We start from the raw sequence: 27,403 nt of genomic DNA, 5'->3' as shown, positions 1-27,403 counted from the left end.
ACATACAATTACAATTCACTCCATGGATCTGTCCACATTCTTTAGTGGTACTGGAATTTCATCATATAGAATAACAGTTTAATACATGGATCATTGGCTACAGCTCACAACCATTTTAGAGATGACGTAATCTGCATGACACAGTAGGTATGTCTACACTGTTTGTATGCATGGATCTCAAAGCAACTTCTAAACCTTCACTGGTAAAACTGTCCCTCTCCTAACAAACTCCTTGTCTTTTTTCTGTGAGAGAAGAGAATTAATCTTCCTTACTGGAGCAAGGTTGGAGAGGCCAGGCTCCCAACTTTCATGCATCAGTATATTCAGATAAGACACAAAGAGGAAAACAGCATATGTTGGCTCCTATATTCAACATTCTTTTCTCATCCTTAGGAGCATCCCGCTTCATTGTGCCATATTTTTAAACATACAATCCCTCTGACCCTCAGCATATTTCAAAACCTCCACTGGCATACTACATATTTCTTTCTCCTTATCCTTACCACCACGGAGGGCCCAACATGAAGCTATTTTTGAATGGCCTAGTCACAGCTATTATCTGAGTGCCAAATGGGTGCAGGACACTGTGACGGCACTGTAAAGAATATAAACAAAAGTAGTAGAATCCTTGTCTTCAAACAGCTTTTAAAACTAGTAGGATTAGATAACCGTACCAGTCACTGTAGCCACAAGGTAGAATGAGAGCCAGAATTGAGGTGTTGTAGACGTTTAAGGGGGAGGAGGGACTCTGAGCTTTGCTGCAGCCAACATGTAGAGGGAAACATGATCTGTTATAAGATTCAGTGTCCCTGGGGTAAAAATAAACTGGTTGCTCAGAGAAAGAACAACTATTTTTGCTACTGAGATCAGAAAGCAATTCAACTGACGGTTTCTAAGAGAAGGTTCTGTTAAATGTAATAAAAATCCTAAGGATTTTTTTTTACAATAAACAAGGGTAAGTTTGAAGAGGGCTGAGAAGCTCTAATGAAAACCAAGAAATCTAACAATGACAAGAGGCAGAAGAGCAGGCCTCAGCTCTACCATGACTGCAAACTCCACACATGCAGAAGATCGTGAAGCATGACTGACATTGAGAATAACTGCATTTCTCTGGGCGGAATGAGATAAAATCCACTGTGTTATTTAACTGAATTCATTTATCCTTATACAAACAGAATCACAAAGACATTCTGATGTCAACATTTGACATTTCATGTAAATAGAAAGTAGGTCATCAGTTGAAACAGACAAAAGTGACATATCTAAGAATTACTTTTTTTTTTTTTTTTGCAGTACGCGGGCCTCTCACTGTTGTGGCCTCTCCCATTGCGGAGCACAGGCTCTGGACGCGCAGGCTCAGCGGCCATGGCTCACAGGCCCAGCCGCTCCGCAGCATGTGGGATCCTCCCGGACCGGGACACGAACCTGTGTCTCCTGCATCAGCAGGCGGACTCTCAACCACTGCGCCACCAGGGAAGCCCAGAATTACTATTTTTAAAACAAAGTTCCTAAAAATATCTCATCTAATATGCACTTGATTCTACAAATTTTTTTGTACCACTTAAATTTATATGAGCAGGCTTCCCTGGGGGTGCACTGGTTAAGAATCCGCCTGCCAATGCAGGGGACATGGGTTCAAGCCCTGGGCCAGGAAGATCCCACATGCCAAGGAGCAACTAAGCCTGTGTGCCACAGCTACTAAGCCTGCACTCTAGAGCCCGCGAGCCACAACTACTGAGCCCGTGTGCCACACCTACTGAAGCCTGCGCGCCTAGAGCGCGTGCTCCGCAACAAGAGAAGCCACCGCAATGAGAAGCCTACACACCGCGATGAAGAGTAGCCCCCGCTCACCGCAACTAGAGAAAGCCCGCGTGAGGCAACAAACATCCAATGCAGCCAAAAATAAATAAATAAAATTTTTAAAAATTTATACCAGCACAGGTTCACAGTTTTCCCACTTTATAAGAACTGACAGGATCGTTTGAGGGAAGGATGACACTTTGTCAAGTTTAAAATTGGGGTAGAAAAAAAAAAAAAAAAAAAAAAAATTGGGGTAGAATTTCTGCTGGAGGCTACACAGGGCAAATAAGATAATCACAGATATCCCCTTAATTATTTGGCGATCTTAATTTAAAAGACTTTTGTTATAAAGGAATCTAGTTCTTCATCCAATCACTGAAAGCAAAAGTTTCCTCCTAAAAAAGAAATTTCTTTAGACGACAGAATCTAAGAATGATTGGTGGAAAGAGGTCAATTCTTTTTCCCTAACCAGTGACCTGCTCATTGCTCAACAGTGAACACTACACAGTCTTCTGAGGCAGGGTTTGCATACATTGATTGGAAATAAAAGCATTACTCGATCATATCAGCTCAGATTCCAGTGATTAGTCCCAGGCCATTAATGACATCAACTCCAGGTTTCCAAATGGACCAACTATTAAAATTTATGAATGACTGACAAAAAAATTCCAATTCTTTTGCAAAGATTCATACACCTGGAAATGAATAACTCATCAAGAGGCAGAGTGGACGGGGTCAGTGTACAAATATTTACTCATGAACTTGGCTCCTACATTGCATCATTTTTCATTTAGTTTTACAATCTGTGATCATATGTACCATTTGCCTAAAAACTCATAGTTCATAGAAAACAAAGAACATAAATTTTAAATGTGATGAGTCCTATTTATGTACTGATCTGTAACATTCTAAGTATTCAATACATCTCATTCATATAGTGAACACCATAGTGGCATTATTTATTTAGCCCTCATCTCATTCTACAAGGAATCTGAGATAGCTTATGAGAAATGCATGTATTAAGGAAGGAAATTAATAATCATGACCAAGGAGTGCTCACTTGGGCTACACACACACTAAAACTGGAATGATAGAGAGAAGATTAGCCTGGCCCCTGCACAGGGATGCCATGCAAATTCGTGAACCACTGCATATTTTTAAAAAATCATGACCAAGGAAAAAAATCATAAATTAGAGAAGAAAATGAAGACTGTGGCTGGTATAAGAGATATCGGAATAGAACTCAAATTTGGAGACCTATTTGAGTCCTACACAGTTACTACAGTTAAGCAGAGAATTCGAGTCTGTGCTTCCTAACAGCCAAGGTGAAAATGTCAATGTGATTAGTTATATGATTTTCTATGAGGAACAAACATCTACACTCCTTCAGGGAAGCAAAGCTGTTTCTTATCACTTACTGTGAAAGAGCTGCTCTAGGAGACTCTGAAAGATGTGATGGAAAAATTTCCCAATAGCATTTCAATGGCAAATAAGGTCACAAAGCTGGTTTTTTTATGTTGTCCCAGATTAAAACTGAATTCTACAATGGAGTCAAGATAATATGGCCAAGGCGCCCAATTTTGCAAGCAACATGGTGGACTGAGCTGAGAATAAAGAGCTGGAAGTCCAACAGTGTAGTTTAAGAGATTATTAGCACTAAAGTGCAAGAACAAAAATTAAAATAAACAGCCAAAATTATGATGCTTCTAAGTTTCCATCCTTACCGCCTTTCTCTCTTTGAACGAGTAAGTCCCTGACCAGTGTCATCTATTCCACAACTGAAACCACTTAATTATCTCCCCAATCTACATCTTCTAACCCAGAGCTAAAGTCTCCTTTTCATGTACGTATCTGACACTTTCACCTCAAGGTCCTACCAGCACCATTAACTCCACAAGTCCCAAACTAATCTAAGTTATCTGTCCTCTCAAACACATTTTTCCTTCTGCCATCCTCAGTTTGTCATAGAAATCCTATCCTCTCAGTCACCTGGGCTAACATCCTTGGAATCATTTTTTTTCCTTCCTCTCCATAACTGCCCCCTTCTGATCAACAGTCTGCCTTACTATTCTCCCTGTACGACTGACCCACGTTCTCTACTCCAGCCCCAGGGCCACCTTCCTGGATCAGATCCCCAGTACCTCAGGGCCATCACAATAGCCTCCTGAATTACTGTATTCTCTCTCCCCACTCCAATTTCTCATATACACTACTGCAAGAATAATATTTCTAAGGTTGTGACTATGTCAGTCTACTAAAAAAAAACCTGTAGCAGGTTCCCTCTGCTTACCTGAAGCAAACCAGTCTACCTAAGCCCCCAGTGGCTTTCTCTCTTACACACCCTATGCTCCAGCCAGTCCATAAACTCGTAAGTCTAGCCACTCCCAAAGTAAGCTCGATCTTTCCTCTTGTTCACAGTAGTATGGCCCTGAGATGCCCTCCCCTTCACCTCTACATATTTAAAGACCAAGTTTAAATGCCACCTCATTCAGGAAGCCTTCCATAATTCTCTCTGTAAGAAGTACCACTTCCTCTTGCCGCCTCCCCCCTACACTTGTCTAGGGCTGTAATCCCAGAGGAATGACCATATCCTACCCTCAGCCTCTTGCTGTCTAGCCTATGCTTGAGACCGCTCCACAATCGCCATCCTAAACACACACTCGGTCCTGGCAGCACACGGCTCACCGTCACCCCTCAGGTTCCCTCCACAGCACTTTGTTCATACGTGAATCACTGCACACGTTGATTCTACTGTAGTTCGCTGTTTACACGTCTACCTCCTCCAGGGCAAGGATCAAATCTTACTTATCTCTGCAATCTAACGTAGTCAGCTCTCCACACACCATCCGAGCTTAATTCCCTGCAGAACGGGCCTTTTCTTGCTTATTTCTTGTGTCTCTCCCACGAGAATGTCCCCTCAGTGAGAACACAGACTTTGCTTGCTTTGATCTCCACTATTTTCCCAGCATCTAAAACAGTGCCTGACACATACCAGGTGATCAAAAGCGTAGGATGAATTGATAAATTGATGCATGATTCTCACTGTCTAGCCCAGTCCTGGCACACCATAGTGCCAAAAAAATAAAAAGTTTGCTGAATGAATCCTGTCTTGTGTAAAAGTTATTTTTATACACATTTTACAAGCTCTAACAGTTAGTGATCTTGATATCCTACTCTGGTACCTAGCGTAGTGCTTTATACATAGGAGGTCCTTGATTGATTTCTATTAAATTGAACAGGTAGTTCAATAAATTAATACCTTACTCGAGCTTTTATCTTCTAAATCTGAATTTGTCTCATCTCGTCAATAAAGAGGAATCTGTATTACTTCTTATGACACAGGATGCCTCCCTCCCGGGGGGAAGGCAGCACTGCAGAGTGAAGATTACCAGCGGTGCTGTCAGAGAGGTCTGGGTTCGGGTCCCAGCTCCGGCACTGCTCAGGTGTGTGACTTTGAGCACACTATTTAACCTCCCTTCAGCTTCCTCCTTCGAAGAAGATTAGGAGGACCTCCCAGGCAGAGCAGTCTATTTACTTCACAGCTAAATGAACAGCCAGTCCTAAATCCTTTATTACCCCTTCTTTACCAGCCTTAAATCGTTCTAACTCATGTTAGACTATTTTAATATATGTTGCCTGAACTTGAGTGGGTCATTATTTAAAATAGCAGTGGATTATGTTTACAAGGCATTAATTCTCCATTAACTTTTCATGACCTTACAGCCCTTCAGCACTCATCCTGAAAGCACAGGTGACTTGAGCACATGACTGCCATCATTCCTAAGACTTTCTGGAGTCACAGCAACATAGTGGCCCAAGGTGGCACTACCTCACACAGAAGGGCAATTCTCTTTCCCACACAGGAACCAGCACAACAATCTGATAAGTGATGGGTACAAGAACTAGACCCATCAAATACATTACACAGTGACATGACCCTGGCTTAAGATGGGACGAGTTATTTTTAAAAATAATAATAAAGGGCTTAATGCTAATGTTAAGTGCATCTTGATCAAAATGCATTCAAATCCCTCTGGAGGACAATTCCGTCAGGACGTAGGGAGTGCTTAGCCAGGACTCACAAAGACGAATGTCACTCATCAGGTATGAGGTTATGACTCAGTCACAGGATTCACTGAGATTCACGCAGATGGGCGGAGAACACAGTGGGTCTTCTGCACAAACATTAAGCGGTCTTTTTCTAAGAGCCTTATTTAATAAAAAGCAGTGACCTACCAAGGAAGATAATAGCATAGAACCAATCTTTAAAAGACAGAATTCAAAAGATCATTCTCTCACAAATCTTGATATTACTGCCTGGCACAGAAAATATTTGCATAAGGAGGCACAAAAATATTTTTTGCATTAGTAAATACTGTCAGCATGGAAGCAATATGAAAATGTAAGACTTTACTGTCAAGTAGTAAACCAAACAAAAAGCAACTGAAAGCCAAATCTCTGTTGCTCATGTGAAAAGAACACTTGAGAATAAAAGGTCAATAGAACTTTTGTTGGCCCCATAGCTAAGGCTGGCCACCTTGTGAGCTGACAGAGCTGTCCACTATTCTGAGAGCACCTACACCATGTTGAGTGTCTGAATGCATTTTCTCAAAAGTCAACAAGCGAAAAGCACAGTGCTAATGGTGACCTGAATGAAGCTGTGACAAATGTCCTGCTTGAAGATAATCTTCAATAGCAGCAGTTATTGGTTCAGTACCACCAAAAGCGTTCCCAGAGTTTAAAAGGCACAGGTGTAGCTGTGCTATTTTATTTTATTTTATTTTAAAATTTTATTTATTTATTTTTGGCTGCATTGGGTCTTCATTGCGGCACGCAGGCTTTCTCTAGTTGTGGTGAGCAGGGGCTACTCTTTGTTATGGTGCGCAGGCTTCTCATTGTGGTGGCTTCTCTTGTTGCGGAGCACAGGATCTAGGCGCGCGGGCTTCAGTAGTTGTGGCACGCGGGCTTCAACAGTTGTGGCTCACGGGCTCTAGAGCACAGGCTCAGTAGCTGTGGTGAACGGGCTTAGTTGTTCCATGGCATGTGGGATCTTCCGGCCCAGGGCTCGAACCCGTGTCTCCTGCATTGGTAGACAGATTCTTAACCACTGCGCCACCAGGGAAGCCCAGATGTGTTATTTTAAATTCAGTTACTCCCACTTAAAATCCATGATTTAAGGTGTTGGAGAGAGGGAGTAGGCAAAGCAACTTCCTTCCAAAATCAGGAGATAAAGGGGCAATACGTACCGCAAAAGAGGTTAAGTGACAGTGGCTAAAAAAAAAAAAAAAAAAAAAAAATCAACAAAAATATTGAATAAATAATCTTGAATAGCAGAACTTGGCAAGAATCCCTGATACTTTTCAGTGTAAGAATGTGGTCCCAGTTCTGTGATCTTTCACACTAACAGGGACTTTTCCTAAACACAGAACTCAACATCTAAGGAATTTAAAACACTTGATAATAGTTAATTCAATTCCCTATTACATTCCTTCCTGGTTAAAAAAACCACAAATTTTGCAAAATGTATTTTGCTCATAGAGGATGGGAAGCACCAAGATGAAATGAATGACTTGAGAGTAAAATGCATCCCTCTACCTCATGGCCAGAAGCAAAAGTGAGACATCCTATGGCATGAAGAGCGACTTCATCAAAGATTTTCACAGAAATAGCAGAGCCCACACATCCACAGGAGTATAAGCCCCTTCAAAGACTACACGCTCGTTACAAAAATGCCCGCCAATGCTCAAGACATCTTAGGAACAAATCTTTTAAGGCTGCCTTCACGTATATAACATTCTTTTGAAATCTTCAACTGTGACAAATTTGGGTCTTTGAAAGTGGAATTTGATATCTGTAAGTTGGAAATACATTGAGAAAATAAAGGGAATCATCAGGCTGGATTTTATTTTTAATCAAAAGAACAAGTGCTTTCCTTATGCGGCTTGTAAACTAATACTTCCAAAGACAATTCTTTAAACCTATTCCAAACTCCCTTTCTAAGAGCAGCAGCTATGGAATAAGCAGGCAGCCTCCCTAGATGACCTCTTTGAAGGGCACCTTTTGCTTTTTAGGATGTCTTTGGTTTTGGCATTGTACGTGCACTTAATTAGGTAGCAGCTAAATCTGATTCCACTTTTCCACATTATTCATTCATTCAACAAATATTTATGGTGCACCTAATACGTGCCAAGTACTGTGTTAAATCCTAGCAAGATGATGGTGAGCAGGCCCACTACCTGTCCTCGTGAAGACGATTTACATAAGCACACAAATTATAACCCATAAGTCAGTCCAGTGGGAAAAAAAGACATATGGTGATGCAAAAACCTATTAAGAAATGATTAAAGAAGACAATGAGGTGATACAAACAAACTTTATTTAACACTTTATGAAGCGGACAATCTCCTTGCGGAGAACTGCAAAATGGGGTGGACAGCTGGAAGCCTTCATAGGATAAAGAATAAAGAACAAGGAAGAGAGGGGCTTCCCTGGTGGTCCAGTGGCTAGGACTCCAAGGTCCCAACATAGGGGAACCGGGTTCAATCCCTGGTCAGGGAACTAGATCCCACATGCCGCAACTGATCCCGCACACCGCACTAAGACCCAATGCAGCATGCATAAATTAATTAATTAATAGAACAAGGAAAAGAAAAATAGAAAACATTGGTGATCAACTAGGGCCGCACAGTCACCCTTGTCTGGAGTGAGAAGGCCCAGAGCTGGCTTGGCCCTTGCAGAATGGCTGACTAGCTATGCTCACTGCGTTCCAGGTCAAGCAGAGCGGTTTCAGGGACACCAGAATCATCTAAGTGTCAGTTTGCTGAGGAGGCACCCTGGGCAGAAGCGGCTGCATCTGGGGCCTAGAAAATTATTTCAACAAGCATATAATAGTGAGATCCAGCTAGTGTAAAGAGGCTTCCCTGAGGAGATGTATTAGTTTGAGCTGAAGATAAATAGGAGTTAACTAATAAAAGCAAAGAGGACTATGTGGGGAGAGGTATGGAGACAGTGGGGATGGAGGAGAATGATGTTCCAAGTATTGTGAACAGCATGTGCAAAGGCTCTGTGGCTTTTTAAAAGACTGTGGGTACATTAAGAAGTGAAAGAGGGACTTCCCTGGCAGTCCAGTGGTTAAGACTTCGTGCTCCCAATGCAGGAGGCATGGGTTCAATCCCTGGTCAGGGAGCTAGGATCCCACATGCTGCATCATGTGGCCAAAAAGAAAAAGAAATGAAAGAGGGGACATCCCTGGTGGCACAGTGGTTAAGAATCTCCTGACGATGCAGGGGACACAGGTTCGAGCTCTGGTCCGAGAATATCCCACATGCTACGGAGCCATTAATCCCGTGTGCCACAACTACTGAGCTTGCACTCTAGAACCCGCAAGCCACAACTACTGAGCCCGTGAGCCACAACTACTGAAGCCCGTGTGCCACAACTACTGAAGCCCATGCCTAGAGCCCATGCTCCACAACAAGAGAAGCCACTGCAATGAGAAACCTGCGCACCACAATGAAGAGTAGCCCCCGCTCGCCGCAACTAGAGAGAGCCCGCACACAGCAACAAAGACCCAACGCAACCAAAAATAAATAAATAAATTTATTTTTTTAAAAAAATAATCTATTGTAAAAATCTAGAAGAGAGGGTGGAGCTAACACAGATGAGAGAAATGAATGGATCTGAGAGACACTAAGGATGTAAAAGCACTAAAGGTTTGGAAGGTATTCTATATTCGTTATTTACTCAAAGAAAATGCTTTGGTTTTGCCTAAGAATTCCTTATTTGTTAATTATTTGCAAACAAAAAAAGTCATGCAAATGTCAGAGTTCTTTTTCAGAGTTCTGCATCAATTTTATCTTCTTTTAGATAAAGAAGAAAAAGTAACAAAGAGAAAAACAAAACTTAATAAGTATCTCATTTTATGTAAAAATGTGTGTTCCTGAAAAACTGAGCTATACCTGGGTAATAAAAGAACCTATATCTTATTATTGAGTAAATATTTCTTCCTTGCACAAAAACACACTAAAAAATGCAGAACAGATTATCAAGATACTATATCAAGTGAAATGTAAACCATTATCTCAATTATTTCCATACATCATTTCTCCTTTATTATAAGGTACATAAATCAGGTGACTTTACAACTCTAAAAGGAGGGAATGGCTGAGAGATTTAATAATCACCATCAAGTTTTATAATAAACCATTTAGTAAGCAACTAGAATGCCCAAGAGACTTGCAAGGATTTAAAACTATTCTTCCACCGATGACTTCACCCACATGGAAAAGTCATTTTTATACCTATATTACTATGATATGCACTTGTAGTCCACACCCTCCAAAAGATACAGCTCTCCAGTAGGCCTGGGTTACCATGTCATAGCAATGTAGTAAGAAGTTCAAAAGGTAGTCAGCCTTGTAAACGCTATGAATACACATATACCACAAAAAGTTGAATTTTGTACTGAATTGGCCACATGTTCTTGTGTCTGATGTATACAGGCCAATTTGTACCACACTCAGAACAAACATAAAGGAGGAAACTGGGTTTCAGCAGTCTCATATCAACAACAAATGTACCAGCTAAATTCTAATCCCATGAGCTAAAAAAAGTCTAATTTTGAGACTGTGCAACTAGAGTCTATACCACCCCTTAAAAATACAGGTTTTAACTTGGAAAGAAACAAATTCAATATGAAAACCACTGAGGAAAGAAAACCACGGCAGGTTAATAAACTGACTTCTAAAGGATAAATGCATATTTAAACATGCTGCTTTTGGCGACTTAGGTCACAACCCAGGCATTACTTCATTGGAGACTCTGCATATGAATTTCTGTTTTCCTTCCTTTAAAAAAATCATTAAGCGGGCTTCCCTGGTGGCGCAGTGGTTGAGAGTCCGCCTGCCGATGCAGGGCACACGGGTTCGTGCCCCGGTCCGGGAAGATCCCACATGCCGCGGAGTGGCTGGGCCCGTGAGCCATGGCCGCTGAGCCTGTGCGTCCGGAGCCTGTGCTCCGCAACGGGAGAGCCACAACAGTGAGAGGCCCACGTACCATAAAAAAAAAAAAAAAAAAAAATCATTAAGCAACTAAAGTATATGTGAAGTAACTTGAATTGCCTAAAACACGGTCTTGACAGTCATTATCCTCTGTAACACATACACTTAAGCCTGAATTGGGCATATAGTGGTATTTTAAGAAATAAAAATTCTGGGGACTTACCTGGTGGCGCAGTGGTTAAGAATCCACCTGCCAATGCAGGCAACACCGGTTCGAGCCCTGGTCCGGGAAGATCCCACATGCCGCGAAGCAACTAAGCCTGTGCACCACAACTACTGAGCCTGCACTCTAGAGCCCACAAGCCACAACTACTGAAGCCTGTGCACCTACAGCCCGTGCTCCGCAACAAGAGAAGCAACCACACGAGAAACCCGTGTACCTCAATGAAGAGTAGACCCCACTCTCCGTAACTAGAGAAGGCCCGTGTGCAGCAATGAAGACCCAACGTGGCCAAAAATAAAGAAATAAAATTTTTTTAAAAAATGAAAACAAACAAAACCACACACACACGGTTGAAAGATGGGCCCTATAGTAAAGATGTTGACCCTTTCATGATTTCATCTGCTTGACAAAGATGTCATGATGTCACTTGGCACATGAGTTTCCTAAGTGGACCACGCCCCTTCACACACTCACCAGTAATTTAGTGAGGAACAGCAAAAGGGGTTCTTATCTAAGTCTCAGGTCTTACAATTTCTGAATTCCAAGTGAAGGGATAGTCATTCACCCTTTAGTTTTCTTGAGAAGCACCAAGAAGTATGTCTGCAAAGGCAGCGAAGGCCTGAAGGATTAACGAGGATGTTAGATGTCTCATATCTAAGTTTTATGAACAGAAAAAAATGGAGGTTTGTATTTATCAGAGCTTAATATGGTATGTTCCAGATTCTGAGAGGACCTGATTACGGAGGCATTTTGGTTTACCTTTTCTGGTTTTCACTTTTTGTTATGGAAATTTTCAGTACATACAAAGTTGAGAGAGTAGTATGATGAACTGCCATCACTCGGCTCCAGAATTAACAATGTATAGCTATTTATAATCTCCCATTCCCACTCCTTTCCTCTGCTGGATTGTTTTAACGCAAACTTCATATATCATATCTGAAATAAGCAGAAAAAATGGTCTGCAAAAACATATCACTTCCTAATCCCCAGAAGCTGTGAATATTACTTTACATGGCAAAAAACTGTGACTGTAACTTTGGATCTTAAGGAGGAATTTATCTTGGATTATCCAAGTAAGCCCTAAATGCAATCACATGAATCTTTATAGGAGACAGGCAGAGGGAGATGAGACACAGACATACCAAGAGGAGAAGGCCATGAGACGGTGCAGAGAGATGCAGCCACAAGCCAAGGACAGCTTCCAAACCTGGAAGAGGTAAGAATTCTCCCCTAGCATCTCAGACGGAGCATGGGCTTGCCTACACCTTGATTTTAGACTTCTAGCCTCCAGAACTAAGAGAGAATAAAGTTCTGTTGTTTAATCCACCCAGTCTGTGTTAATTTGTTACTGCAGTCATAGGAAACTAATACAATATCATGTAATCTGAAAAACATTTCAGTATGTATCTTTAAGAAATAGACTCTTTTTTAATAATAATATAATTATCATTCCCTTTTTTTAAGAGTCCTTTAATTTGTCTAATATCCAGAGTTTAAATTTCCCAAATTGTCTCATAATTTTATATTTATAATTTATAACTTTATGTTGATTTAGCCAAACCAAGATCCAAACATGGTTATGTCTCTTAAGTCTCAATGCCACTTTTTAAAAAATAATAAATAAAAACACTTATCTGACACTGACTTTGGGAGAAAAAATAATAGTTCCTCTTCCTTGTTTTCCTTGCCACTTATTTCCTGAACAAACTGAATAACTTGTCCTACAGAAATTTCTGCATTCTGGATTTGGCTGGTCACATCTCCATGGTACTTTTTGACAAGGTCCTCTTTTTCCTATGCTTCTTATAAACTAGTAGTCAGATCTAAAGTCTTGATCAGAATCACATTCAGCTTTTTGGCAAGAAACTTCAGAGATGGTTCTATATATTCCCTATTGCATCAAATTAGGGGGCACGTATTCACTTCTTTCTCTTTTTGTAATATTAAGATTGATCAGTGGGTCCTGGGGTTATCAGCCTGATCCATCAATTATAAAGTTCCCAATCAGCCTTTGACCTAATAGTTTTCACAGTCACAGATGACCATTCCCTAGATCTGTTATTTCATTAGGGGTAATGAAATGATACTATTTTCTTTATATCATTCCTTCTGCATTTACTAGCTGGAATTCTTCTAAAAATAAGATTTTTGTTCAAACAATCTATTTGGTTACTCTGAAATACAGGGTTTTTGTTTGTTTTTTTTTAAACAGGAAAAGTAAGATAAATGCTTGACAACATCTAATTTTTAAGGTAGTGCCAGGACGGACATCCGCCTCTTGACTACAAAGACTACCTTGTCTGTACTCAATGAATGTAACTTCTCCAGTGTACGCAACTTAGTCCTCAAGTTACCAATTCAAATACTCAGCCTACAATATGAAACCTGTTTTTTTTTGAGATTTATTTGTGCTTTTATTTGCCAGTATAATTTAACTACAATGGCCTGCAAACTTTTCTGATCTAAAAAGTACATTTTACATCACAGTCCAACAAACACACACACATATGTAATATGCATACATAGATGAAAGTGAAACAAAAGAATATGAAACCTATTTTTAAAGAATAAAAGCCAGGATCCAACATGTCTATGTCAATTTGATGTCGATTCTTAGGATTTATGCCCATCAGATCAGTCCAAACTCCTCAACCAACCCCTTCAAACCACTCACCCTGAGTCTACCTGATCCTGTTTCACTAATACAACCCATCTTCTCATTCTGGACTCTGTGCCTTTGGTTCAGTGCTCTGCACACCTGTCTCTAACCCTGCAACCAGCTCAAGATGTCCTCTTCCCCCTCAAAAGTAAACACGCGGGGCTTCCCTGGTGGCGCAGTGGTTGAGAGCCCGCCTGCCGATGCAGGGGACGCGGATTCGTGCCCCGGTCCGGGAAGATCCCACATGCCGCGGAGCAGCTGGGCCCGTGAGCCATGGCCGCTGAGCCTGCGCGTCCGGAGCCTGTGCTCCGAGACGGGAGAGGCCCCAACAGTGAGAGGCCCGCGTACCGCAAAAAAAAAAAAAGTAAACACGCCTCCTGCTCCTCCATCCAGCACCCTCCGTTCTTATATGAATGGCACAATCCTTCTTTCAGGAGACTGTTCTTTCTCTGCGTCCTAACTATGGATATGTATTTCTAGATGGGGCTGCCAATTACCAAATAATTTGGGCCCCTGGCCACAGGGAAAAGGGTGTCACCCAAGCGAAGTCGACCAGAGGCATTCCTGGGATTCTGAGATGTAGACTAAAAGAAAGTCAGGCCCTCTTTCTGGGTGATCCTTGCCTTTCTGGCAGTCATGCCCCCAGCCACGTGGAGGAAACTGACTCAGAGAGAAGTAGGGATAAGACACAGAGAGTCTTGGTGGTATAGGAGTTTTCAGTTTTGGTTTCCAAGACCGCCTTCACTTCTCCCATACCTTTGACCATATGAACCAATAAATTCCCTGCTGTACAGTTTAAATTTCTAAAATTTACAACCAAAGGAATCCTAATATGACCCCCACCATGATTCTTGAAGCCTATGACCACCATGACCTCTACCTTCCTGGTTTCTTGCACTTACTTTCTATACAAATAACACTTCATCACATGCTGTCCTGATTTTTTTGTGTGTCAAATACATATCTGTCACTATCTTTTGTGGCCTTGCAGACATATATCTTACATACCTTTTGAAAGACCCCCAAACAATCCCTAGAATAGTGCTAATAGAGCTTCAGTAATAAATAACAATTACCATGTATTGAATATTACTTCCATGGTAAGCACTTCACATGAGTTATCTTATTTAACCCTCACGGAAACCTCCTGGGTTGGGCATTATTATTTCCACTTAGAGATAAAGAAGCTGAGGTTCATCATAGGAAAGTAACTGGTGCAAAGACACACATTTACTAAATAGTAAAGCAGGGATTTGAACCAGATTTGCATCCAAATTGCATCCTCTTCCCACCTCACCCATGTTGCCTCCAACAATGATAGAAACTTGCTAATTAATTTACCAGAGACTGTAATTGATCAAAGACCTCCATTTAACCCCTGATTTTCCACTAACCTCAAAGTGCAGGTCCCTTCATCATTAAGAATAACATTAATATATGAATGTATAAATAAATACGCTATATGAAAATAAGTATCTTGAAAAAGTTATAATACAATTTCTCCAAAATTGCTTCTGGCAGCCTGAAGATGAAATCCTGGCATTTCTCTTACAGTAATAGGTAAAAGAATGAATATTTATTTAAGACCACTCTGCCAGAACAAGATGTATACAACTCCCCTGGCAGTGATATTTCAAAACAGCAAAAGGAGATTTGTGAGCACCTGTCAATGTGTAACATGCCTTCAGCTCTGCAACTGCTCACAGGAATAATCCTATGTCATCATTAGACAGTAATGTTATTGAGCACTCCCATGGCTCGGAGGCAAGAACAGAAGCCCTTTAGGAAGAAAACGGCTCCGTCTTCTTAGCTCAGCAACGACAGGGGCCAGAGGACAGGAACAGCAATTTACTGGTAGAGAACCTAAAAGCCACCGGCTCTCATCTCTACATGATCTGCATCCTTCAGGCCAACGTTTTCAATTCCATGCTTGTGTCTCCAATTCCTGCTGGACACATCAACACGGAACTCCCGCTATCAAATTAACTTTGGGGCAATAATAGTTTTTCAGCATCTAGCCAAGTACTTTCCATTGAAAAGTGTCCCATAAACTTGTTGGTGGTTGTCTGTTTCTCTTTTTTCCTTTCTCATTTTTACCACTTTACTTGAGGGCCTTATACCACATACACACTCTTCTGGGAAATATAATGATTGTTCCTAGAAGGCCAGAAGCTGCTATCAAAGAGGCATGCTCCTTATTTATAATTTGGCAACAGCACAGCCAAGGGGAGGGTATGCCTAGCACTCACTGAAGAATGGCAGCATCCTCTGATGGGACAAGACTTTGCTAACTTGCATACTCTGGTCAAAGACAGGCCCTAAAGAATTCATTGCCATCACAGACTCAAAAATACTTCAGATGAGATCGTATATGTGATAGTGCTTTGTGACTCTAAATTACCCCTGCTAGTGATGTGCCTGTTACAAAGGCAAAGACCTGGGGAATAGGTAGGCGTATGGTTTGAAAGAACTAACTAGGTCCGAATAGAAGGAAAAAAGAAAGAGAGAGCCCAGAGGATTCAACAGAAAGCCTAGACAACAAAGGAGATGTGGTGGTGGAAAGTTTCAAGTTAGCAAACGCCCACTCAGTTCAACAAACACTTACTGGATGGCAGGCACTGGTCTACGTCTTGGGACACAGAGCCAAAGACAGTCAAAACTAATTCAGCCAAGATCCCTGCCCTTCGTGGAGCTTTATGTTCTTATTCGGGGAGACAGCTGATAAACAATACACATAATAAATAAGTAAATTGTAATATGTTAGAAGATAAGTGCAGGAGAGCAGGGGAAGGGGGATGGAAAGTGCAGAGGGTTTGCAATACTCTCAGATTAAAAGGCATGCCAAAGAGCATAATGAGTCAGATTTCCAATGATGTTCCTCAAAAACTACATTCAAGGGACTTCCCTGGTGACGCAGTGGTTAAGAATCTGCCTGCCAATGCAGGGGACATGGGTTTGATCCCTGGTCCAGGAAGATCCCACATGCCATGGAGCAACTAAGCCCGGGCACCACAACTACTGAGGCTGTGCTTTAGAGCCCGCAAGCCACAACAACTGAGCCCTCGAGCCACAACTACTGAAACCTGTGCGCCTAGAGCCCATACTCCGCAACAAGAGAAGCCACCGCACTGAGAAGCCCGCACACCACAACGAAGAGTGGCCCCTGCTCACCACAACTAGAGGAAGCCCACACGCAGCGATGAAGACCCAATGCAACCAAAGATAAATAAATAACTTTTTTTAAAAAACTACATTCAATTGCAGGAGAAATGAGGAAAATCAAACAGAGCTTGAATGAAACGTGCATAAAAGTTGACAAATCCAAATTGCCTAGGAACATACAGCTCACTTTCCATATTTCGTCTTCTTCACCCTTGTTCAAAATTATTGACACCAACAGGCTACATAACATATTTACAGAGGAAGATATGAAACAACTTAGCCAGAGGCAGAGCAAAGGGAATTATAAGAGACAAGGGCAAAGCAGATGAGAGCAAAAACAGGTGCAAAGCAGTACCTCAGGAAAGGGCTAATTCAACAGGACTTTAAATATGACAATTTTTTCTTAAGAATAGTTGGCTCTAGGTCGAGGATGATATATAAGTTTCATTTCTAGTAACAACCCCACACAGCTGGCAGAGTCCTTCTGGATCCCTGCATTGATAAAGAGTTCTGGGTCCTGTGGGCAATGAACTAGACATTTCTTCCATGAGCTCAAGATGGGGGACTGCGCACACATGCCCTACACTTGCCTTTCCTTCCTTGGTAGAGCTTAGTGCTTTTTAAAAAAAAAAAAAAAAAAGCAGTAAACACTCACTGGCCACCTACAATGTGAAGCAAAACCAAGAACAGTGGAGGATTTGGAGTGTAGAGCTTGATCCAAGTCCTAATGGAGTTTATAATATAATTTGGAAGAAGAATAATTACACAAAAGATAACACTAGAAAGCATCACATGACTAAATTCCTAAAATTTCAGTACGGAGATTCAGATGCCAGGAAATTGCTACAGGAAAAGATAGCCAAGAAAGGCTTAAAGGAGGACACAAGCTCTGAACTAGGCTTTGAATAATTCACATCACTGAAATAACTGGAAAGAGGAAGGACTGGTCCCAGCAAGATGGCAAGTAAGGAATAGGCAGGCGTGCTGAGGAATGAGGAACAGATCAGCATGGCAGCCAGAGCAGAGGATCTAAACAGGGCACCAGATCATAGATGCCTTGAGCATTAGTCAGGGATCTCCAGAGACAAGAGAACCAACAGGAGACGTATATATAAAGGAGATGTGTGTGTATATATATAGAGACAGATAGAAAGGTTTATTATAAGGAATTGGCTCATGCAATTATGAAGGCTGAGAAGTCCCAAGGTCTGCACTCGGCAAGCCAGAGAAGTAGGACAGCTGATAATATAGTTCAAGTCCAAGTTTGAGGCCAAAGTCACAGAAGATGGATGCCCTAGCTCAAAAACAGGCAGAGTGAGCAAATTCTCCCTTACTCAGCCTTTCTGTTCAATTCAGGTCTTCAATGGATTGAATGACACCCACCGACAATGGAAAGGCCATCTGCTTTACTCAGTCTACCAATTCCAGTGTTAATATCATCCAGAAACACCCTCACAGACACACCCACAATAATGTTTAACCACATCTCTGGGCACCCTGTGGCCCAGTCACGTTGGTACCTAAATTTAACCATCACAGCTTGAACTGAGTCATTATCCAGTAGGCAACAAGGACTGTGATCAGAGACATGAGCAAAGCTATACTTTATAAAATCAAACTGACTGTGGCATGAAAATGGATTACAGAAGGAAAAACTGGAAGCAAAAACAAGGTAAAAAAATGTTATAATTGCCCATGTGATAATAAGAGGCAGACCATCAACGACAAACACGTACAGGATTTTATTCAAGATGAGGTACTCTGCTAGGTGATTAAGATGAGCTACTCGTGTCACCCTACAGTTTAATTTGATGTCAGGATCGAAATGGAGACCTATGCAGCAGGACTGGAGAAGCAAGCCTAGGATTCCAAAGGTCATCAATGAAGATGCAGATTTAGGGATTACCCATATAGGGAAAGGAGCCGAGTTGACAGTTTGCTTCTGGCGTGCCCATCCTGACAGAAGCCCACAGGACAGCAGGTTGAATCAGTCAGTCTTGAGTCAGGAAGCCTCATCAGACCAACTCGTTTTTGTGATTCACTGGGGAGGAATGACCACTCCTAGGTGGCAAACTAATCCTAAAACATGATCAAGAGGTGGGATTACTTTAGAGGAAAAAAAGGCAGGAGGCAACACAACCAGCCTGCAGACACCTAAACACAACTTACAAGCTGATTCATCAAGAGCAACTGCAGGGTCCACTTTCCAAATCAGACACACAAAGTCTTCAACAGGAACCCAGTGGAGAAGAACAAGGAGGAAATTGAGAGAAGGTCAAACTTCATCAAGCTGATAAGAGATTAGCATTAACCATTAAGTTTCTAATACAACTCAGGTAAATAGCAGGTTATCTGGTATTTCCTGAAGTAAATCAAGGTCAATGGAAGTCCTACTGTCACATTTTTCATAAGCATTTAAATTACTGCATCTTGCTTAAAATAAGCCAAAGTGAAAAATAAATAAAAATAAGCCAAAGTGTAAACAGTCTGCAATATACACAAACAGGAGAGATTTTAAATATTCAACTTACCAAAAAAGTGACAATGTTAGCGAACAGGCAGTAACCAAGACTAATACATAAGGTATGTTGCATCTTCCCACGAAAAAAAATCAAAAGTACTATATACAAATGATGAAGTTTCTCTTGTATTCTAAGAAATTCTTTTTTTACTAAAGAATTTTTCATACAAAAAATATCAAGAAACATTTTTCCTAATACAGTAAATATGGGCAGCATCATCTTCATTTTGAGGATGCACAAAGTTTCATGCTAAATGACCTACTGACGATCTTTTTTTTTTTTTTTGGCTGCGCCATGCTGCATGCAGGATCTTAGTTCCCTGACCAGGGACCGAACCTGTGCCCCCTGCAGTGGAAGTGCAGAGTCTTAACCACTCAACCACCAGGGAAGTCCCGATGATCATATTTTTACAGTATAGCTTACATCACTTATGCATAAATACACACATGTATATATATGTCATATATATATACATATAAGGGGTGTATATGTTTATATTGTACAGATATTTATATTTGTTAAGATACTTTTATACTCATTCTGATATATTACAAAGAAAATCATGAATGAACTCCAAGTACAAGTTCCATGAACACAAACAAAGCAGAAGATACTCATCTTGAGGAATGCAATATAATCTTCTAATTGAATGCTTATGAACAAAGCTTGGACTCGATGAAAATATTAATCAACTCTCTAAGATGGTCAATAAAAACTTTGCCAGAGGAATTTCTGAAATGTTCCTCCTTCAGTGAGCGTGGGTCATGAAATTTAGCCAAAGTATCATATTTCACATTTGCCACACACAGATGAGTGAAATCAGTTCCTGGGACTTTCTATAGACCTAAAGATCTTAAAATTGATCCATGACCAATATTTCAACAGAGGTAAATTTTCATACAAGAAGAGGAGCTAAAATACACTCACTCTGCATTCTGCAAAACCTGGTGGATTCTCTGAACTCCTTAATAGCATGTCCTAGAATAATGTTCTTAAAAAAATTTTTTTTTAACTATGCTCCATAAAAAATAATTAGCAGCTCATCCGACAACTGCAGAGTATTTTTATAGCTGTTATCGATTACTAGGTTCTCTTGGGGAAAACATTAAAACCAAAAAGAACCTGACATGTGAAGAAATGAGGTAAGCCTTACCTAAAAGCTCAGCGCCTTCTGTTACTACGACCTTTTGTTTCACGGTTGGGTCATGTAATAATAATTTCTATCTTCAGTCCAATACATTCAAAAAAAAAGCTATTAATATAATTTAAAATGTAGGGACACTATTAGAGGAAGTGTAAATTAGTGGAATTTAGCATTTTCATACCTCTGACTCTTTCACAAACCTTTCCTACACAAGTATACAAAGATAGACTTTAAAGGATGTTCTCTAAAGCACTAGTCTTACTATAGAAAAATGGAAAACAACCCAAATTTCCAACAATAGGAAACTGTTAAAATAACCTGTCATGCAATACTATACAGTATGATCTGTATGTATGGTCATGGGAACATTTTCAACACCAATTAAGTTAAAAATAAAAACGAAGTTGAAAGTTGTTTCATATTACCCCACTTGTTATTAACAATCACAATAATAAATATATTTTAATACAGAGAAATTTTGGGGAAGTTTCTCTAGAATACAAGATCACAGTGCACTTTATCTTTCAACATTACATATTTCTGTGATGTTTGAATGTTGAATAATATGTATTGTGTGTATAATCAGAAAAAATAAAGTTTTATTTTAAGTTAGTGATATAATTGGAGGGGAAGTAGGAAAAAATTTTATGTATAAAGAAAAGGGAAGGGGCTTCCCTGGTGGCACAGTGGTTGAGAGTCCGCCTGCCGATGCAGGAGACACGGGTTCGTGCCCCGGTCCGGGAAGATCCCACATGCCGCGGAGCGGCTGGGCCCGTGAACCATGGCCGCTGAGCCTGCGCGTCCGGAGCCTGTGCTCCGCAACGGGAGGGGCCACAACAGTGAGAGGCCCGCATACCGCAAAAAAAAAAAAAGAAAAAAGAAAAGGGAAATCTTAGGGTGTTAAAAACTTTTCTATTTTAGCTCTACAATATTCTCTACAATATTATCTGCCTCTACCTCTCTTTTGGAAGACAGCTGTTTCCTTATTCTCAGAATTTCAAAACTGAACAACATACATAGACATTGGAAGGGCCCCTTACCATCTCCCGTTAGTAATAGCTTATAGGGATAAAAGTTTAGGCCAAACTCCAGTATTTATCAAATTCAACACTGTCAGTTCCTGAACAGTTGCAAACAAACTGCAAAGGTGTCTCTAAGTTATTTCAGAATTAACCAAAAAAAAAGAAGAAAAAAAAGGATTCTGCAGACTCTGAAACTGTTTGAAGCATTTTCATGATGGAAATATGAGGAATTAGAGATAGCTACCTACTTTTGAATCCACAGCCCTGTAACCTATTCAAACATTGTAAAAACTAGATGGAAAGGACAAGAGAACAGTGCCTGGAAAGGTAACTGAGGAATCACAAGCATGGGGGAAATTTCCACCTGCCTGGGGAAGGGTGTGAACCTGTGCTGGGAGAGGGGTGTCTCCACAGTCATGTGACCTTGGCAAAACAATTAAACTCCTCTACCACAATTTCCTCACCTGCAAAATCAAAGGACGGAGAATAAACAATCTCTGTGGTCCCTTTCAGCTCTAAAATTCTGAAAACAAAGCTTTACTCTTTCCTTGCCAAAGGATATCTTAAATATATATATATATATGTATATATACATATACATATATATATATACACACACATGTACATAGCATAAAATGTAAGGTATAAGGTTATAAGGTACACGGCCAAAAACAGCAGGCGCCTGCCTGGCTCCTCCCCAACCTTGAGTTCCACTCTCCAAAAGAAGCCCCTTCAATTCTTTTAGATGTTTCTTCTAGTAATTACTTCCATATTTGTAAATCACACATTTAGATTACTATTTTCTGATTTTTCTCAACTTTAGACCCTACCAAAAGTTCCTTATGGCAACTATTGGGGCATTTATCACCTGTCCCACCTCCTGGGGTGCAGCTACACTGTTGAGATGCAAAGGATATAAAGATTATATGCATGTACACACATGTATAAGAACGTGTTTCTATATAGTCCTGTCCCCAGTGAGCACTCATTTTGATTAATGAAAAATAAGGTCCCATTCTAAACACTGCACATCTAAACACTGCACAAAATGTAGCAGAGAAAAAATTAAAAGCCTGGCGTCTAAATCACAGAAGTCCTGCATTCGGGTCTGAGTCCACCACATACAGGAACGAAATATGCACCTGAAAATTCCTTATTTTCTCTGAATCTCATCTATTTTCCTCCTGTGTAAGCTGAATATAATACACCAACTACAAAATGGTTAAATCACAAAGCACAAATACGGTATACCTGTGAAAGCACTGTTACTCATAAAGCACTATAAAAATGTTACTTTCCGTTACTGTCTTCACTAAGAGAGCCCTATAAATGAAGTACCTGAAGTTGCTGGTCCCTGTTCTCCTATGTAGGCTAAAAACTAAGAGTCAGAAGTCACTGAGAATAAGAGTGAAATAGATGTAGATCATGTTCCAAGGCCAGAATCTGAGGGTCCAGCTCTTCAAAGGGTCTATGTATTGCCCTATGAGACAAATGCACACAGAACAAAGATTGAGCATCTCAGCAGGGATCAGAGAAAGCAATTGTTTCATATTTGCAGAGAGACAGAGCTTCCTTACCAAATTTTCTTTATAAAAGTAATACAAGGGGACTTCCCTGGTGGTCCAGTAGTTTAGAATCCACCTTCCAACGCAGGGGACCCGGGTTTGAGATCCCACATGCTGCGGAGCAACTAAGCCCATGCACCACAACTACTGAGCCCACACGCTCTAGAGCCCATGCGCCACAACTAGAGAGAAGCCCACGTGCCGCAATGAAAAATCTCACATGCTGCAACCAAGACCTGATGCCGCCAAATAAGTAAATATTTTTTTTAATAAATAAAAATAAAATACAAGAACATAATTTCAAAGGTCACTCCTCAGGCTTCTTCTAATATGTACCTCTGTATTTCAAAATAATTTGTACATCTGCTTTTTGATTTGCAGACATAATCTATTGGCTTCCTATTACAACAGAAAGAACTTTGCAGAGAAAGTCTTTTGGACCAAATTTGGGAAGTTATCATGAAGAACTGTCCAGCAATGCATTACCAACACTACAGTAAAACTGTCCTCTCATTTCTGGTCTTCAGAGGCCTACATTGAAAGTGATACAACCATAGTGTCTCTATTTAGAGGCAAGTAGGAAGCTAGCTGGGCAGATAGATCTAGATTATGAGACCACTCTAAATCTCTCTCTGAATCTAGTTCAGTGATACTCAGTTTCTCTTGTCTTTTCCACATGCCCCACACAGTTTAATCCTGTTCCTAAAGCTACAGGTCAAATGGCAAATGGGATCCCAAACTTAACTTATTTCAAGACAAGCATGGAAACAATTCTATGAGCTGTGCAGAAAGGGGGTAACTGGAACTAAAAGAAACCAGCCTTTAATTATCTGAAAAGTTATCTAAAGACAACAAATATGCTGCACTAAAAAGTAAATTTCTGGACTGAATCTCCTGCTCCATTTCTGTCCAGAGAAGACCACTAAACTTCTCCAGATGTGGTCTTGGGCTGTGGTACGCTACATTTGGGCAGTTTCAGGGAAAACATCCTGTCTAGTGCCAGGTGTACAAGTGAACTTGAGGTCAGGCAGGTGACCCTGCTGACCAGGCATGGTACATTAAGGAGAGGAAATCTTTTCTCTCGCTAATCAACAGGGTAAAGGTGATTAAGCAGGAATTATTTTCTCAATGACCTACATAATTTCATCAGGGCTGCTGTGGCTATTAGCAGAGAGCAGCTGACTTTCTAATGAGATGAATTTGATAGCAGGGCCCTGCCAGAGAAGGCAGGGAGTGGGCCCAATCTACAGGGAAGCAACAAATGGTGCGCATTGTTTACTACTCCTCCCCAGGGCTGTCTCTCCTCTGTTTTGGGCTCCTTCCTTCCACGGGGAATACTCCCCACCCTGGGATGCCTAAGGCTGTAGCACCTGCTGAATGGTGGAAGCCGGGTCTATTTCTTTTTTAATTTTTATTTTATATTGGAGTATAGTTGATTTACAATGTTAGTTTCAGGTGTGCAGCAGTGTGATTCAGTTATACAAATACATACATCCATTCTTTTTCAGATTCTTTTCCCATTTCGGTTATTACAGAATATTGAGTAGAGTTAGTTCCCTGTGCTATACAGTCCTTGTTGAATATCTATTTTACAGATAGCAGTGTGTATTAGTCCAGCTCTGTCCCACCCACTTGGATCCACCCATTCTTAATAAACCCGAATAAATTAGGAGTCTGGGATTAACATAAACCGGGTCTATTAAGAATGGATGGATCCAAGTGGGTGGGACAGAGCTGGGCTAATTCATCAGAACTGCCCACATGATTCCCAAAGTCCCAAGCAAACAAGGCTACCGCTGCCACCAACACCTCTCTCTGGCTGGGCTTGAGATAGGACAGCAGTTAGTTCCACTCCCTACCAGAAGTGGAATTAACAAGGGACCTTTGTTAAGGTCGGCGCAGGACACACACGCGCACGCACGCACACACATACCATCATCATCATCAATAACAACCACGACTTGAACGCAGTTTCATTAGAGAATGTGACGAAACTGAGCAAGAGCCACCCAACAAGTGAGTCCTAACACCAGGAAAGCGCTGCAATCCTCAGAGTGGCACCGCCTCTGCCTCTTGTGTGAAAGCGAGGAGGTCGGGAGAGGAAAACTGAGCCCCAGATCTCTTCGCCTTCGCCTGTTCCTCCGGTAGGATCCGGCTCTCCGGCCCCAAGAACCAAAAAAAGGGTGGAGAGCCCAGGTGCCATCCTCCTCCGTCAAAACAAGCTGGCTCTTTCTCCCCCGGGATCAGTCACCGAGTCACGCCCGATCCAGCAGCTCTGGGAGCCCCCTCCTCCCCGCCGTGCCTCGGCCCGACACAGCAATCTTGTTTGGGATAGTCCCAGCGGGGGCCCCCCCTCACAATTCCTGCTCCTCCCGCCAAGTCGGAGAACACAGGCAAGGGATACTTCTGCTCTCCGCCTTCCCATAAACCCTAAAATAAAATAATCCCTCAAGCGCAAACCTCAGATCCGCACGCCACGTACCTGTCAGCGGCCGCGGCTCCTCCTCCCGGCCCGGTGCGGGACTCGCCAGGGCTGTCCGGGGACAGTCCAGAAAGTTTGTGCCACCACCGCGCTGGGCACCGCGAGGAAGGGGGAGCGGACTCCTCGCCGGGACCGGGACAGTCCGCTCTGCGCCCCGGCCGGCGGCCGCTCTCACGCCTCGGCCCGGGTCCTCCCCACCCAGCTCCAAGTCTACAGCGGCGCCCCGGGAAGAAAGTACGAGGTGGGAGAAGGTCGGAGCGCAACTTTCCGACGGTGCGTCAGCCGGTGGCGGAGCCGCGCCGCTCCTGGGCTCCCCCGCCCCCCAACCCGCGCACTCGGGGGAGCGCGGGCGGGGCCCGAGCCGAGGCGGGGCCCGACCTGCCTGGCCGGCCCAGGGGAGCTCGCGTTCGGCCCCGCCCCTGCCCTCGCCGCTAGCCCCGCCCCTCCCCCCGGAGGGGCGGCCGTCAGGTGCGCGGGGGTCAGGCTCAGCTGCGAGGCCGCCCCGGCGCCCGTTGCCAAGGTGAAGGAGGCGGAGCCTCTGAGGGAAATTTTCCACCGAAACTTAAACCCCGCGGAATGGAGGACACCTCACCCCTGGGGACTCGCCTGTCGCTGGAACTACACCCCTTCACGAACACACACACACACACACACACACACACCCCACGTTTACGGTCCTGCCAAAAGGCTCATTTCTTGAGTTCTGCTGAGTGGAGAAAGTCAGACATCTCCACGCGGCACGCACCCTGCGAGTATAGGTGTACGTGTCACAATTCACTGGTAATTTTCCCCCTGAAAATGAGGACTCTTTAATTGGACAGTTATACAGCAAAAAGAAATTTCCCCAACTCTCCCCGGGAAATGGGAGAGCAGGTTGGGAATCCGTTTCCCTACCACCCCGAGTATGGCGGTGGCCCTTGGCACTGCCTCGTGTTTCGCCGTCCTTCCCAGAGCCCAGACCTCGGACCCCGGCCGGCCCGGCCCCGCGTTTGCCGGCTGCCCTCCATCAGAGACTTCGCACATTGCCAAGCTGGTATTACCATCTCAACCTCCGCATTTCTCCGCCTTCCACACCTCTTGCATGCTTGGGTGGTAAAGTCAAGGATCTGCTTTCTGAACTTTAAATCCAGGAGGGAGAATCAAATTCTTGGTTAGAGGCTCTCTTGGCAGTTTCAGAGCTCTGTGGTTGGTGTGGCTGAAACTTGAGGTGAGCCGCAGTCTGAGCGGGTGTGGCGGGTGTGGAGCTTTTCCTACCGCAGCAGCATCCTGCTGGGGCCTCACCAAATTCTCCTTTGGAGGAAGTATCTTCCTCCCTCCATTCTCGATGAATGGCATCCGAAAACAACCAAAATCAAATTTACCTAGTTTCAGGTTCTCTTTTGCAACCATGGCAATCAGAGGATGCAAACTTCACGCTTCCTGCTCTACCACTACTGCTATACTTGATGACGGCAGCAGGAATGCACCTGCTGCGAATAACTCTCAGCCTTCACCAGCCTTCCACCTATAACAAGTGCAAGACAGGTGGCTCCTAAGTAAAAACTGGGGAAGGACAGGGAGATAGAAGAGTAGGAGCGGGGAAGTTCTGCCCAGCAGGTCACCTGGGCCTGTTCTAACAACTGGGATGTGGGGCAATCATTTATTCAACCAATATCGATTGAGTGCTTTTTGCATGCTAGACATTCTTCTAGGGGTTGGGGACACAGCAGAGAACAAAAACATAAAAATCCTAGCCATCATGGACCTTACCTTCCAGGTGGGAGAGACAGATGATAAAGAAAATATGTGCCTGCAATATGATTAGAAATGCTATGGAGTAGCACAG

General features: G+C 42.4%; 1 protein-coding gene and 1 non-coding gene across 4 annotated transcripts in view; one reads left to right on the top strand and one right to left on the bottom strand.

The window, feature by feature from the left end:
• Positions 1–25,874, bottom strand: part of FAM160A1 (family with sequence similarity 160 member A1) — a 277,730-nt gene extending 251,856 nt beyond the window's left edge. For all 3 annotated transcript variants that reach the window (XM_029234817.1, XM_029234820.1, XM_029234819.1), the window contains exon 1: positions 25,579–25,874. The gene's annotated coding sequence lies outside the window, so the exon portion shown is untranslated. The remainder of the gene's footprint in view (positions 1–25,578) is intronic.
• LOC114903325 lies at positions 2,853–2,959 on the top strand. The gene has a single exon (XR_003795711.1). It is a non-coding gene; the product is annotated as a U6 spliceosomal RNA (small nuclear RNA).
• Positions 25,875–27,403: the final 1,529 nt, after the last annotated feature.

The sequence above is a fragment of the Monodon monoceros genome, unplaced genomic scaffold (assembly GCF_005190385.1).
Source record: "Monodon monoceros isolate NGI ecotype Baffin Bay Population unplaced genomic scaffold, NGI_Narwhal_1 Super_Scaffold_20, whole genome shotgun sequence".
NCBI classification, from domain to species: domain Eukaryota; kingdom Metazoa; phylum Chordata; class Mammalia; order Artiodactyla; family Monodontidae; genus Monodon; species Monodon monoceros.
This window is presented reverse-complemented; position numbering and strand designations above follow the sequence as displayed.